The sequence below is a fragment of the Pleurodeles waltl genome, chromosome 9 (assembly GCF_031143425.1).
Source record: "Pleurodeles waltl isolate 20211129_DDA chromosome 9, aPleWal1.hap1.20221129, whole genome shotgun sequence".
Lineage (NCBI taxonomy): Eukaryota > Metazoa > Chordata > Amphibia > Caudata > Salamandridae > Pleurodeles > Pleurodeles waltl.
Genome location: NC_090448.1, coordinates 1,083,523,015 through 1,083,536,014, shown reverse-complemented (window position 1 = coordinate 1,083,536,014; position 13,000 = coordinate 1,083,523,015). Strand labels below are relative to the sequence as shown.

Here is a 13,000-nt window from a genome sequence, read left to right as displayed (position 1 = left end):
CCTCAGGGACCTCATCCCCTGGGTCTTGCACCAAATGTATTTGGGTAGGAGGCCATGAAGCTCCCTCCCTGAGCCATGATATGGCCCTGGAGACCCCATCCCTCACGGCCTGTTGCATAATTGTTTGGGTGGGCATGGAGCCCACCTACCAAGCCATGTTATGGGCTGATGCAAAGCAGTGTCCTATGAACCCCTTCCCAAGGGACATAGTTGTTCCCTGCTCCTACCTGGTAGGAGCAGAAAGAAGCATGGAAGGTAGAATTGCTCTTGCCTGGCGGTAGTAAAAAGAAATGTTCCTCCCAGCTGGGCAGGAGCAAAATAATGAAGCCAACTCCTGCTGGCACCGAGGATGGGTGCTTGCAGGAGAGCCAGTTGGGGTAGGGGTGTCATGGACCCCCCTGCTTCTTCTAAAGATGGTGTATGTTGTGAGTGCCCAGGTGGGACTGGGGCACCCACTACAAAATAAAGGATTCAAAAAAATAAAATATGAAAATAAGACAAGGACACCGCAGGAGTGGGCTCCCTATGCTGCAATTTCATTAAAAAAAATCCAGGCTGTGGGTGCTCTGGATAGGTACCAAAGTTAAAATATTTACTTCTCCCTCTTGGGAGTGCCTCATGATGCCCTGCATGGGCTTTTTGTTCTACAATGTATGGTTGCTGTGGTGCCCCAAGGAGGGGAGGGAGCACCAAAAAGAATTTTCAAAAGTGCTGTGAGGACTGCAAGGAGCACAGCAGCCCCTCTGGAAGTTTTTTCTGAAAAACCTGTGTCTCCTGGGTCGTTGAACAGACGACCACAGGAGAGCTTACACTTCATTTTAAAGCACTCTGAGCTGGAGCTGTATGCTCCTAAGCTGGAGTGTGGGGAGAGTGCTAAAGAAATTAGGTAGGTACAATTAAAGATATTCCACAGAGTGTACTGCACTAGAGCACATCTGTTGACAATGGGCAAGATAGACAATAATAGATTCCTCAGAGGTGGCAGACAACAAGGCACACTGTTGCACCCTCTATTCACCTGCCCCCATATACACTGATATTGGAACACAATCGGCAAAACAATATCGAGAGAGCTGGGCTCACCATGAACCTTACTCCAGCCCTGGTAATGCTGGGGATATGGGGCAAGCAGTCGTTAGACAAATACATGCAACTGTTTTGTAATATGTGATTAGCAGTTGCTAAGCGGCGCATTATCTGCAATTGGAGAACAGCAGCGCCTCCAATAGTCAAAGCCTGGAGGTCGAACTTAGAATAGTGCATGCAACAGGAAAAACTGGGCTATCGGTCATGAGGTGTCCCTCAGAAATATGAGAAGGTATGGGGATCCTGGAAGCAACTCATGGACGAAGCAGAAGGTTTTGGGTCAGACAGTTGGGTCCAGGGTTGGCACAGGGGGGAAGGATTGTTGTATTGATTGCCAGGTCTCATGTCGAGCAGGGAGGATGGGTGAAGATATACATCAGGGTTTGCATGATGGGGAAGGAATCCATTGATGTGGGGAAGTCTACACTGTACTTGATGTTTGAAGCTGTTTATATATACTGTGGACCTGGGAGAGCTGGAAGGGGTCAGTTTATGGAGACTGCAGTCTTGCGTTTAAAGTTTACCTGTTGGTTATGAAACTAATAAAAAGATCTTCAAAGAAGAGTGTTAAAGAATGGCTTAAACACACATTCATAGTTTGAAAAAAAAAAGCTTTCTTTGAAAGAGTTTTCTTGCAATGATTATTATGCTTTGCCATGTGTGTTTTTATAGGTATTACTTTGGAAATGGCTAAAGCCAATAGATCACTTTCATATAGGTTAGGTTGCCGAGACCTTGCTAAAGCCAATAAGCGAGCCATATATATTTTGGTGTTCTGACACTTTGACAAAGCCAGTAGGTCTAACTTACCTAAAAAGGACATTTTTTTATATTGTTACTTCACGTTAAAAAAACCTTAGAAAAAAACAAAGGTTAAAGTGTTTTTATAGTTAGGTCTGGTAACAATATCTTAATATCTATCATCTTAATTTACTTTTTTTTTAAACTCCACTGAATTTCACTAGTTATAATTAACTGAAGTAACTATGGCAGCTATGACTCACATCCTTATCATGCACTGCTTATGACCTCACATAGTATATTACTCATGAAGTTTTATGACATCATTGATAAAATTACTGATTACATCTGAAATGATTGATGACAGCACTGTGCATTGTGGGGGCAAAAGTTATAGTTACTTCAGTTGCTACTATAACTGGTGAATTTCAGGGATTTGTTAGTTTAAAATGTTACGAGGGAGCAAGTTATAGTTACCTTACCTTAGAGCACAAGTCATAGTTACTTGAGATAACTCTAATTACTATACGTTAATCCAACCACCACCGTGAACGGTCTTCGGCCGTACGTGGTGGAAGTTTGCCACAGGGCTTGGCCAACCCCCTATAAGCACCCAAACTTGCACCATGCAAGGACTTCACCCATGCACAGCAGAGGTTGCCCAGAAGAGCTGGCCTGCAGCCAGACACTGCGGCTGACCCCCTAAACAACCAATCTCACTCTGTGCACGGCCCTTTGGCCACGTTCGGCTGGAGTTTGTCGCAGCCTCTCTGGGTGTGAGAGGGTTTATCTGGGGTGAGAGTGGCTGTGAGAGTGTCTGTCTGGGTGTGATAGTGCATACATCAGTGTTTTAGTGGGTGCGTCAGTGTGTGTGAGCGGGTCTGTGAGTGGGTGCATGAGGGTGCCAATGGGCCTGTGGGTGGGTGTGTGAGCCTGAGTGGGTCTGTAAGTGGGTGCGTAACTGTCTGAGTGGGTCTGTGAGTGGGTGTGTGAGGGTCTGACTGGGGCTGCGAGTGGGTGCACAAGGGTGTGAGTGGGTCTGTGAGTGGGTGCGCAAGTGTCTGAGTGGGTCTGTGAGCGGGTGCGTAAGTGTCTGAGTGGGTGTGTGAGTTGGAGAAAGAGATTGAAAGAGGGAGAAAGAGAGTTTTTTACACTTTGATGTATGATGTACTTGAAATGAGATATTTCTTCACGATTTGAAGACAAAAAATGTATCTGTCACTTAAAAAGAGTAAGATCACCTTTCAGTATGAGCCTTAAACATTTGCATTTAAAAAAAATAAAGGAGGGAAATGACCAGGGATACACCTGAATTTGAACCCTCAATGCTCAGTGTGAAGGTCTGTGACCCTCACACTTGAGCTACAGACTGTTTTTTAACATTTGTTTTAGCTCTTAATGGGCTATCTGGGACCGCGAGGGAGCCTCATGGCCTCCCCTGGGTCCCGGTTGATTTTAATTTTTGTTTTTATTATATGCCCTTTATGGGCTATCTGGGACCACATGGGGATCCTCAAAGCCTCCCCTGTGGTCCCATTGCTCCAGCAACCAAGGAGGTGCTTTAAATAGCAGCTCCGTGGTTGCTGAAGCAAAGCTTTTATCTCTGTTCCCTACACGCATATCTGTGTGCAGGGAACAGAGATGAAAACTCTGCTTTTTTACAGTGGGCCCTGTTAGACAGGTCCTGCTGTCAGAAAGTGGAGTGTTTGCTGTGACTAGGCTGCAGCTGTCAAAACTGCAGCCAAGCCACAGCAAACAGCTTTGTTCATGGCGAGGGCACCCCAGGCCATACCAGAAGTAGCCCTGGGGGGTGGCAGCCTCCAGGGCCATCTGTGACTCATAGAGAGAGGCCACATGGCTCCCTCCAATGCGAATAGCCCCAGGAAGGTGGTGGTCCCCAGGTTTACAGGGGGTCCAAAACGGACCCGTCTCTATTTTTTTAATATATGCACGGGGGCTGGTGGTCCCCGGGGCTGCGAGGGCAGTCGGCATGTGCCCCCCCCCCCACACACAATGAGATCAATGTCCCGGGAAGGTGGTGGTCCCCCAGGCTGCGGGGCCCTCCACACTTAACTAATGCCCCTGGGACTTGGCCCACCTAGGGGCATCAAAATGACAAAGCGTGGGAGGCTGCACTTCATTTGTTTTTTCAATTTTTGCAACGGATTCGTGCCCCGTTGCAATTACGCAACAACATTTTTTAAAAAAATGCTTTTTAGCCCGGGTGGGCGGTCCCTCTGGACCACCAGAGCTAAGGGGTCAGGGTGACTCTACCCTGTTCCCTTTTCTTTATTTTTAACCTTTTTTGTGGGACTCGGCAAAAGCTGAGGCCCAACATGGCTGACAATATTTCCTTGTTATAGTGTTGTCAGCCAATTAGATCTCAGAACAAGATCGGGATGGGTCGCGAATCCTTTGCGTCCCTATATATACAAATTTAAAGTTCCTTTAATTTCTCTAAAACTACTTAACTGATTTACACCAAATAACAAACAGGCCTCTTTCTGGACCAAGAGCCACTTATCTGCCAAATTTGGTGTAATTTTGTCCTGTGGTTCAGGCGCTATTGTGTTTCAAAATCCCTATGGAACAATGAATGTGGAAAATGTATTTTGGAATCCCCCCTTTTTCTCATCCCCCCCTTGAAGGATCACCCCGAAACTGTTTAGGACCATGTTTCCATGGAAAAAGCGTTTTTTGACTTGCCTCTATTTTTGGCAAGAGTGGCATATGGTGGAATCTGGTACAGTGGAGTGGTGTAAAGTGGAATAGTATACACAGGAGTGGAGTACAGCGGAGTACCATGCAGTGGAGTATCATACGGTTTAGTGGTGAACAGTGGGCTTATGTAAAGTTGAGTGTGGTACAGTGTAGTGTTGTAAACTTAAAATTCCATAACGTTGATTGGCGTATATTAGAGTGCTGTGTAGTGCAGTGGTGCAGAGCGGAATAGCATACACTACAGTGGGGTACAGTGCAGTAGGGCACAGTGCAATGGTGTATACTGCAGTAGCATACAATGTAGTGCCATACAGTGGATTAGCATAGAATTCATTAGTCTTCAATATGATAACGTTCAGTTTATTGGCGTTAAATATTTAAACGTACATTGGAGTTGCATATACTGGAGTACCATACAGTAGAGTGTTCTATAATTCAATAGGTTTAACTATGGAAGCATTAAGTCTAGTAATGTACAATGAAGTGTCCTTTAGTGGAGTGGCGCAGAATGTAGTTTTGTAAAGTGTAATAGCAGTATAGTGGATTGGAATACAGTACAGTGGCGTGTACTGTATTTTCATTCAATGAAGTGCCGTAGAGTGGACTAGCATATACTCGAATAGCGTACACTCCATTAGTGTACTATAAAGCGGAGTATAGTCTAATAGCATATAATGGATTAGCATAAACTGGAGTTGTACAGTTGTGAGTGGTGCAATGCAGGGGTGTCCAGAAATTGCCATACATGAAAGTGTAATACAATACAGTGGTGAACAGTATAATAGCATTGAGTATAGTGGTGTAGAATGGAGCGGTGTGTAGTGGTTTAAAGAGGACTAGCGCACAGTAGGTTAGCGAACAATATAGTGGCATACACTGAAGTGTTGTAAATGGGAGTAGCATACCTTAAATACCTTAGAGTGGAGTGCCATAAAGTGAATTGTTATACAGTAGAGTGGTGTTAAGTGGACTGTGTAAATTAAAGGAAGTTTACTGTTAAAGTGCGTGAGAAGATGTCACTTTTATATCTGCAAAATATCCATATAATATGTAAATGCAAATGTTCTTGTATATGTAAATACTGTAGGTAATGTTAAATTTATAAGTTATATAAAACATACTTATATATTGTGCTAATTTATAAGTTATATAAAACATACTTACTTATTGCGCTACGTTATTCCATGTTAAGTTCATGGTATATCATGGTACATGGGGCGCACAACTGAGTATGTGATTGGTTCATAGCTGTGTTCACTAAAGATGAAAATAAGCCATGTATTTTTTTATCACCAATTTCCATTATTGTGCGGTCAGCGTTTTGCTGACTACTGGCTTAGGGTGTTACATATAGTTAAGTATTACGTTTTATTGTTATTAACAACCTATTACTACTTTACTTCAATGGCAATAGGTTAAGTTTTTTATGAATGGATTTTTAAACATTTTCTCCCTTAATAACTTTGGACCTTTTTGATGAATGTCCTCACAATTTAGCAGACTTGTTCCTCCCATTTTATTGTGGAAATAGTAAACGTTTTGCATGGTTAAGTTAAGGGAGTAAAAAAAGGAGGTGCCAAAAAACGACTTCAGTGCTATGTATTTCACATACACTTTTGTATTTTCCGTTTTTCGAAAACCATAATTTGGATTTTGTGAAACTGTGGCAGAATTACATATTATGTTGCCCATATGATTATTTTGTGTAGTTTAGATAAGTAGTGGAACCAATTTATAAGCTTTAAGGTATTTAAACTTAGTGATATCTGTTGTTGCGTTATTACAGCTGTGGTGTTCCTCAGGGCTCGGCCTTGAGTCCGTTACTTTTTAACATCTACATGAGGCCATTAGCAGGCATAGTTGAGCCCTTCGGACTGAACATAGTTTCTTATGCCGATGATACGCAGCTGATAGTTTCCTTCTCCAACTCCCATCCGGATATGGGCCTAGCCTTAGGTCCTTGTATGAAGGCAGTTGCAACCTGGATGGCTGAACTAAAGCTCAACGATGATAAAACGGAGGTTATGTTTTTTGGAAATAAAATTCCCCCTTTTAACTCCAGCATACTGAGAGGAATATCTACCCTCCCCCCTCTTAAAGGCCTGATTAAAAGCCTCAGGTATGGCTTGATCCCCTTCTCTCTATGGCCCAACATGCAAATAGAGTAGCAGGAACCGCCTTTGCTCTACTAAGGACCTTGAGGAAGGTGTTAACTATTCTACCTTTCACAGCGAGGAGAATGGTTGTCCAGGCACTGATTGGTGCCCGGATTGACTATGGAAATGTGTTGTTCATTGGCTCCCCGAAATATGTAATTCAGAGACTGCAAAGAGTACAAAATGCAGCGGCTCGTCTGCTACTAAACATCCCTAAACATCACTCAATACGGCCAGGAATTGTTTCTTTACACTGGCTCCCGGTAGCAGAAAGGATTCAGTTCAAGACCCTGTGCCACGTTCACAGATCTATATTTGATAAGGGACCTGAAATGTTGAAAACTCTTGTCCAGGCCTATATTCCAGCCAGACCTCTTAGATCCTCCTCAGCTAATCTGGCTAAAGTTCCAATCATGAGGAAAGCCAGATGGGGAGGAAGATCGGTAGCTTACCAAGGCGCTTTACTTTGGAATAACCTTCCTCTCAAGCTGAGAGCTAATTCTCAAGAGTTGTTGTTCAGAAAAGAATTGAAGACCTGGCTATTTAAAACTTAAATCCCCTGAATATTTTTTTTAAGCAGTATGTCATCATTATGGCTGTATAAGCGCTACGAGGCCGTTGGCAGTTAGGCGCTATATAAACCTCTATAACATAACATAACATAACATATAACATTACAGTGGAATATTGGTGTGGTATTTTTGTCCTATTACCACTTCAGTAAAGTGGTAATAGGTAGCTGCACGTCTGGCAATCTCTCACAATTTCCTCCACTTACTTATCCATGTTAGGCCACCAGAAGAATTGGCTTAACCTCCTCTTTGTCATACTTCTTTCTAAATGTCCTTCATGCACAATCTTAACCAACTTTGCTCTCAACCAGGTAGGTGGAATCATTACGCCTTAAAATCTTGCCTCCTTGAATACTTAATTCATATTTGACCATAACATACTGCTGTACTTCTGCACTCAACTCCTTAGTTTCTCTCCACCCATCATTTAAAAGTACTTTTAACAAATTGTACACCACATCTCCTTCTGCAGCTTCCTTCAATTCTTCTTCACTGAGGGCCAATCCACCCTGCACACAAACTCCACAATATCCCAAAGTCCAGTAATTCCTCATTACATCAAATCCTTGGCTGAACGCAGTGCTACAGTCAATATAACAAGCAAAAAAAAAAAACCTTTCACTAGGTCTGTACGACCACAATTGGCCTTCAAGTATTAGAATGAAGCGCAAAGAAAAACAGCTTTGCTTACAGTTTGTTATATTCTCCATCCGGGCACTTCCTTTGAATGTTTTCTTTTTACTTAATATTTATCCATAGGTGGTGGTCACCACTACGTGCTACCCTCAGCGCAGACTCCTCCTCCACAAAATTATGTATGAATCCACACAATATTCATCAATGTGGTAGTAGCATTTATTCTTCCAGCTAAAATGCTTAGCACAACTCATCTCCCCTCTCTAGAACCCTCAGACTCACTTCATCCGTATCATCTAAGCATCATCAGATTTCAGGGTTCAACATCACAACATCACAAGACGTTTCTGCGCTGTTCCCTAAGCCTATTATCCCTCCACTCTCTCCTACCTGCCACACTCCCTATCCCCGGAATTTGGCATAATAGCCAGAGCTGCTGACTTAGGAACTGGGGAACCAGATTTGAGTCACGGTGTTGGCTCAACACCATGTGATTCTGGGCAAATCACTTAATCTCCCTATTCTTTTAAAAAACAAATGTGACCTTGTGAAATGTAGCTCGTGTTCATGTTAAAAACTACAATCCACTGAGCTGAGGTAGCTCTCTATACAAAAACTGCAGAAAAAAGACACAGAGGTAAAAACAAAGTGTTAACATAAAAAAGGAAAAACAAATAGATACCAATTTAGTGGCGGGTTTTTGCAAAGTGAGACTAGAAAACCCACATAAATTACGTCTGACCCACTTAAATTTTGTGATCTTAGGCAAATATTTTATTTCACCAAGAATCTTTCTTCTTCATTATCTTGTAATAAAGCACTTTCAAATATGTGAGTTCAGAATATCACCTGTACAGTTTATTGTGTTTGATTTAATAGACTATAGTGTTGCTCAAGAATAACCTGGGGCATGCGCTGGGTTTGCATCACAATTGTCTTGACTCTTGGTTCACTAATGGTTCATGTTTAAAAACTCACCTTCTCAGTTCAGTGCTGTAATGTGACTTATAAATTTCAAAGCTCCGCGTGTTAAAGAAATACACGTTTTTGAATTTTGAAGAAACTTTATCATATTTTGTGTGTTGTTTCTTGTTTCATTTACATAGCAAACATATTCACAGCTCGGCTTGTACAGGAGCTCTAAGCATGGATGTCATTTAGGAGTCACTAGGGGTCACTGCTGCGACCCCCAGCTTGCCCATTGCAACCCCCGGCACTGCCTTTGCAACCACTGGCCTTGGAGGTAACAGCATCAGTGTCAGGAACACAGGACAGCTTGTCCTTATGAACGTTGTTTGGGGCTCCACTTTCTTGTTTTCACTCAGTCTTTGATATTACTCTTAATAGTGAATAATATTATATTATTCATTATTAGTGTAATAAAAAATGAAGTTCAGATAGCTGGACTATGATCCTCCTTGGTTGCTGAAGTAAGTAAAAAAACACGTTTAAATGTATGTTGTGTGCATGCTTCGGGGTGAGAGTGTGCTTATGTAAATGAAAGGGTGCGTGTGTGTGTCTGTCTGAGAGAGAAAGAAAAGATGAAATGGGGTGTGGGTCACTTCCTGGTGTTTTGGTGAAGTGATGTCCATACCTCTAAGAGCGGATGGAGCCAGACCCTCCTCTATTATCATGGACGTCATTTAGGGGTCGCCAGGGGTCCCAACTGCTACCCCTGGCTTGTCCCTTGCGACCCCAAGCAGTGCCTTTTCGACCCCTGGCCACAGAGGTGTCACAATCAATGCAAGAACACAGGGCAGCTGTCCTTATGGACGCTGTACTCGCACTTTCCTCGTTTTATGTAATTTTTTTTATTACTCTCATAGTGAGTAATAACAAAAATTAACCATTATTCACTATTAGTGTAATAAAAATGGAGAACAATCAGCTGAGATTTGACCCTCCCTGGCAGCTGCGGTAAGTAACAAATGTTTTTAAATGTAATGTCTGCATGCCTGCAGAGAGAATGTGTGCATGTGAGAGAATATGTGTACGTGTGAATGTGTACGCATGTGTGTGACAGGGAAAGTAAAGGTCCAGTGGCATGTTATGTGGCATCCGCTACCCCTGGCATTTTGGTGAATTGACGCCCATGACTATAATCGGTGCATTTTACACTAATACCATTTTACGTATTTTAAGAATTAAACGGCCTTACACGTTTGCTCCCAGCGGAGATACTAAAAACCGCAGTGTGGCAGAGAGCGTCCACGCTCTTCCTCCAGCACGCAGGCTGCTGTGTCAGCCGGGCCCAAGTGGCATTGAAGAAAGTAGATAAGTCAACAAAAGCATAAGCAATTCTCTAGTTTCGCTAATTCTCAAAAATATTTTGTGTCCCTCTTAATCCAATCCATGTCATGTACCGCTCACGACGAGTCAATCAAGTTAAATTCTCAGAGGGAGGCGAAGGAAGCTGAGTGGCCGGCGGGGCGCCATCCAGAGTGTGACGCACGTGGGAGGAGTTAGAGGCGTGCACCGATGCTCCCCCGGGGTCTGTGTGGGAGGATGTGGTAGTGAGCAGAGACAGGTGGAAATACATCAAGAGCCCTGCGGATTGCCTCGAGCAGCCAGGCCCATTTCCACCCGGGCTGTGCACGCTGAGAAATTGGGAGGCCGTGAGGAGATGTGTGCAACTCGATTCCGGAGGGGTGGTGGGTGGGGGTTGTTGGGGGATGGGAACTGTTTAGAAACACATTTTCGGTCTGTTTCCCCAATGCCACGGCCTGTTTACCCATTATTACTAATTCTTTCAAATGAACATATAGAGGGGTTCGGCGCTAGCCCTCAAGAGTATCACTTCTGACTTCATGTTATTTTCTGACTTATCTTTCCATCTCCAATAGAATGCTTGCACTACAGTATACAAATAACTATTTAAATCACAGGAGTATAACGAATCATCATACATTAAAATGTTTAACTGAGGTATATACTGAAAGCAATAGTTTTTTATTTTGTTTCTTTTTTCACTGCAGTATGCTTTTGAAAAATATTTTAGTCAGTTGTCACAATGCAGATCAGGAGTGTTGACTTCGCCAGTGCTTGTTACCTGACGTGCTGCCAATAAGGAAGACCTGAAACACCTACAGGGAAATGGCCCTAACCCTCAAAACCGCAGAGGTCTGGCTCTAAAACCTTTCAGGCAGCAGGTTGAACAGGCATTAGCCAGATTGAGTTTGTGGTCAGTTCGTTCCTGGCAGTGAGTGACAGTGACATTAGCAACGCGGAGTGACTCACTGTGCCCAGACTGACATCTACCCCAGTTCCGGGGACTGAGGGTAGCCTTGACAGTGTGCGCAATCCCTGTCAGAGACAACACAATTACAACCGCGCTCGCTGTTCTAACTGTCCCCGCAGGGCTGGTGTGTGGTCACTTGTAACGGCGGAAGGCATGCCTTTCCTTGGTACAGATAGTGACCAGAAAACATATATTAAATAAAAAAGGGCGAAGACGTAATTCCACAAACTGTGTATTGGTTTGTGCGAAGCTCCAGCAAAATAACGCATGGGCAGTCTAATGACATCAAGCATAGTATATATTTCAAGGGACTGGAGTCCTGCAAAAACACATAATTTCAGTGTGGCTTTTAAGTATGGGCTGCGGCTTAACAAAAACGTAGTCCATACATCCAAGAAGCAGCATGGACAAATCCAGGAGGTACATGCGCACAGAGGTACACAGAATACATGTAGGGCACATGCATGCATGTCATATAACTGCAGATACATATTTTCACTAAGTCCAACAGACATACAGGCACTCAATGCATACAGGTCAGCCAGCAATCCACACAGACCGACACTCAGTCATTACTCTGTGCAGTAGGAGACGTGGGTGACCGGGTGATGTCGAGCAGGGGGCAACAGGTAATGTGCCTAAAGGGCACGCAGCCGTGTACGTCAGGGGAGCATTGAGTGATGTGCACCAGTAACACCCTAGGATTGCATGTCAAACACAGAGGCCCGGTAATTTGAATTGTAGCACCTTAATTTGTCAGTGCTATAAAATTGTTTAGGATCATACCTTGGGGCCAAAATGTCCTAGAACCTTCTGTTTGGTGTTGATGTTAATCGTTTTAGTTGCCCTTCATTTCCTATTTTATAAATAAAGGGAGATTATTTTAAAACCTATAGCTCCACTGGACATTGAGCTTACTGTGATGCATCGTAGTGTATCTGAACTCCACTGCTATGTGAGTGACCTTCACTGTCGTCGATTACTCCTGCAGAGCAATGCATCCGCAGAGACCGGTGTAGTTATATAACTAGAGTGCTGTTGCAAGTCGCCGCCACTGTTGCCTGAGTAGGCATCTCTCCGGCGACTCTCCGGCGCCTCCTCCATTTCCTCTGGCGTCCTCTGGCCCCCATCGGACCACGTCTCCCCACAACTGCCTGCGTCTCCCCGGCGTTGCCTGTGGTTCTCCAGGGACCTGTGAGAGCCGCAGCTGGTAACTTGGTCGTCCGAACCGGGCCATGGAGCCGTGGATGAGGAAGGGCGTGGAAGCCTTTTCCCAGCCTGAAGCAGGTGTGGTGTGGGTGCTGCGGCCGAGCCGGGTCGCGGTCAGCTGGAGAAGAAGTATCGATGAGGTAGCACCCCCGGATTGCAGAAGGTGCAGCGTTTTCTTCCCCAACTTCTCCCGACTTCGGGTGAAGTTGTGGAGCTGGGGCTTGTCGGACTGCCGTATCGTGCGTGCCTGCCGAGCAGGTGGAACCCGACGCTGAAGGGCCATTTACACCTCAAATATACCCCCAGCAAGAACCCAGGAGGAAAAGAGGATTTTTGGTGCCAATTGCTTTTTGCTTTTTCTTTTCTAGTCTTTTCTCTTTTGGAGAAGAGTTTTTTGATGATGTATATTTCAAATTCGATTCCATCTTGCCTGGAGTAAGTGACTTATCCCTCATATTTTATTTTATTTGAATTACAGGCAGTTAACTTGGAAGTGTTGGTATCCTTCACCTAGAGAAAACATATGACAATTTGCTATTATCGTGCTCATGCCTGTCACTAGGAAGCCCCTGTATGACTGCACGAAGACTCTTAACAACAAGCTCCCGTATCCTGGTGGAAGTGATAGGTGTCGTAGAAAA

The 13,000-nt window shown here is 44.0% G+C and overlaps 1 protein-coding gene and 1 non-coding gene across 2 annotated transcripts in view; one reads left to right on the top strand and one right to left on the bottom strand.

Annotated features, from left to right (window-relative positions):
• LTK (leukocyte receptor tyrosine kinase) overlaps nucleotides 1–13,000 on the top strand; it is a 465,297-nt gene that overhangs the window by 21,188 nt on the left and 431,109 nt on the right. The window lies entirely within an intron of this gene.
• Nucleotides 3,354–3,471, bottom strand: LOC138260600 (small nucleolar RNA SNORA64/SNORA10 family). Its single transcript, XR_011198908.1, has one exon. It is a non-coding gene; the product is annotated as a small nucleolar RNA SNORA64/SNORA10 family (small nucleolar RNA).